Genomic DNA, 3,168 nt, shown 5'->3' with positions numbered 1-3,168 from the left:
GTGTGTGTGTGTGTGTGTGTGTGTGTGTGTGTGTTATAAGACTGGAAGGACAGGGGAGACCTTCAAGATGGTGGAGGAGTAAGATGTGGAGATCACCTTCCTTCCCACAAATACATCAGAAATACATCTACATGGAGAACAACTCCTACAGAACACCTACCGAATGATGGCAGAAGACCTCAGACTACCCAAAAGGCAAGAAACTCCCCACTTGCCTGGGTAGGGCAAAAGAAAAAAGAAAAAACAGAGACAAAAGAATAGGGACGGGACCTGCACCTCTGGGAAGGAGCTGTGAAGGAGGAAAAGTTTCCACACACTAGGAAGCCCCTTCACTGGCAGAGACGGGGTGTGGGAGGATGGGAAGCTCCAGAGCCACAGAGGAGAGCGCAGCAACAGGGGTGCGGAGGGCAAAGCGGAGAGAGTCCCGCACAGAGGATCGGTGCCGACCAGCACTCACCAGCCCGAGAGGCTCGTCTGCTCACCCGCCGGGACAGGCGGGGGCTGGGCGCTGAGGCTCGGGCTTTGGAGGTCAGATCCCAGATAAAGGACTGGGGTTGGCTGCGTGAACACAGCCTGAAGGGGGCTAGTGTGCCACAGCTAGCTGGGAGTCCAGGAAAAAGTCTGGACCTGCTTAAGAGGCAAGAGACCATTGTTTCGGGGTGTGTGAGGAGAGGGGATTCAGTGCACCCCCTAAACAAGCTCCAGAGATGGGTGCGAGCCGTGGCTACCATTGCGGACACCAAAGATGGGCATGAAACGCTAAGGCTGCTGCTGCAGCCACAAAGAAGCTTGTGTGCAAGCACAGGTCACTATCCACACCTCCCCACCCAGGAGCCTGTGCAGCCCACCACTGCCAGGGTCCCTGATCCAGGGACTCCTGGATGTCCCCGGGAGAACACAAGGCGCCCCTCAGGCTGTTGCAACGTCATGCTGCCCTCTGCCACCACAGGCTCGCCCCGCATCCCGTGCCCCTCCCTCCCCATGGCCGGAGTGAGCCAGAGCTCCCGAACCAGCTGCTACTTTAACCCCATCCTGTCTGGGCGGGAACAGACACCCTCAGGCGACCTACACGCAGAGGCGGGGCCAAATCCAAAGCTGAACCCCAGGAGCTATGCGAACAAAGAGAATGGGAAGTTTCTCCCAGCAGCCTCAGAAGCAGCAGATTAAATCTCCACAATCAACTGGATGTACCCTGCACCTGTGGAATACCTGAATAGACAACGAATCATCCCAAAATTGAGGTGGAGGGCACTGGGAGCAACTGTAGACTTGGGGTTTGCTTTCTGCATCTAATTTGTTTCTGGTTTTATGTTTACTTAGTTTAGTATTTAGACTTTATTATCATTGGTAGATTTATTTATTGATTTGGTTGCTCTCTTCTTTTTATATATAAATATATATTTTTTCCTTTATCTCTTTTTGTGAGTGTGTATGTGTATGCTTCTCTCTGTGATTTTGTCTGTATAGCTTTGCTTTTACCATTTGTCCAAGGGTTCTGTCTGTCCGTTTTTTTTGTTTTTTTGTTTTCTTTTCTTTTCTTTTATTAGTATACTTTTCAGCACTTGTTATCACTGGTGGATTTGTTTTTTGGTTTGGTGCTCTCGTCTTTCTTCTTTTCTTATTACTTTTTAATTTTTAATAATTTTTTTCTTCATTTTAATAACTTTATTTTATTTATTTTTCTTTCTTTCTTTCTTTTTTTCACCCTTTTCTTCTGAGCCGGGTGGCTGACAGGGTCTTGGTGCTCCAGTTGGGTTTCAGGCCTGTGCCTCTGAGGTGGGAGAGCTGAGCTCAGGACACTGGTCCACCAGAGTAGCTCCCGGCTCCACATAATATCAAACGGCAAACACTCTCGCACAGATGTCCATCTTAGCGCTAAGATCCAGCTGCACTCAAAGACCAGCAAGCGATAGTGCTGGACACCCTATGCCAAACAACTAGCAAGACAAGGAACACTACCCCATCCATTAGCAGAGAGGATGCCTAAAATCATAATAAGGTCACAGACACCCCAAAACACACCATTGGACACCGTCCTGAGCACCAGAAAGACAAGATCCAGCCTCATCCACCAGAACACAGGCACCAGTCCCCTCCACCAGGAAGCCTATACAACACACTTTGAACCAACCTCACCCACAGGGGGCAGACACCAAAAACAACAGGAACTACGAACCAGCAGGCTGCAAAAAGGAGACCACAAACACAGTAAGTTAAGCAAAATGAGAAAACAGAGAAACACAAAGCAGATGAAGGAGCAAGGCAAAACCCACCAGACCAAACAAATAAGGAGGAAATAGGCAGTCTACCAGAAAAAGAATTAAGAGTAATGATAGTAAAGATGATCCAAAATCTTGGAAATAGAATGGAGAAAATACAAGAAACGTTTAACAAGGACCTAGAAGAACTAAAGAGCAAACAGACAATGATGAACAACACAAAAAATGAAATTGAAAATTCTCTAGAAGAACGGATAAGTGACCTGGAAAATGATATAGTGGAAATAACTACCACAGCGCAGAATAAAGAAAAAAGAATGAAAAGAATTGAGGACAGTCTCAGAGACCTCTGGGACAACATTAAACACACCAACATTCGATTTGTAGGGGTCTCAGAAGAAGAAGAGAAAAAGAAAGAGACTGAGAAAATATTTGAAGAGATTATAGTTGAAAACTTCCTTAATATGGGAAAGGAAATAGTCAATCAAGTACAGGAAGTGCAGAGAGTCCCATACAGGATAAATCCAAGGAGAAAGAGGCCAAGACACATATGAATCAAGCTATCAAAAATTAAATACAAAGAAAAAATACTAAAAGCAGCAAGGGAAAAACAACTATATACAAGGGAATCCCGAGAAGGTTAACAGCTGATCTTTCAGCAGAAACTCTGCAAGCCAGAAGGGAGTGGCAAGACATATATAAAGTGATGAAAGGGAAAAACCTACAACCAAGATTACTCTACCCAACAAGGATCTCATTCAGATTCGACAGACAAATGAAAACCTTTATAGACAGGCAAAAGCTGAGAGAGTTCAGCACCACCAAACTAGCTTTACAACAAATGCTAAAGAAACTTCTCTAGGCAGGAAACACAAGAGAAGGAAAAGACCTACAATAACAAACCCAGAACAATTAAGAAAATGGTAATAGGAACATACATATCGATAAC

Source organism: Physeter macrocephalus, chromosome 14, assembly GCF_002837175.3.
Source record: "Physeter macrocephalus isolate SW-GA chromosome 14, ASM283717v5, whole genome shotgun sequence".
NCBI classification, from domain to species: Eukaryota; Metazoa; Chordata; class Mammalia; order Artiodactyla; family Physeteridae; genus Physeter; species Physeter macrocephalus.
Note: the sequence above shows the minus strand (reverse complement) of the source record.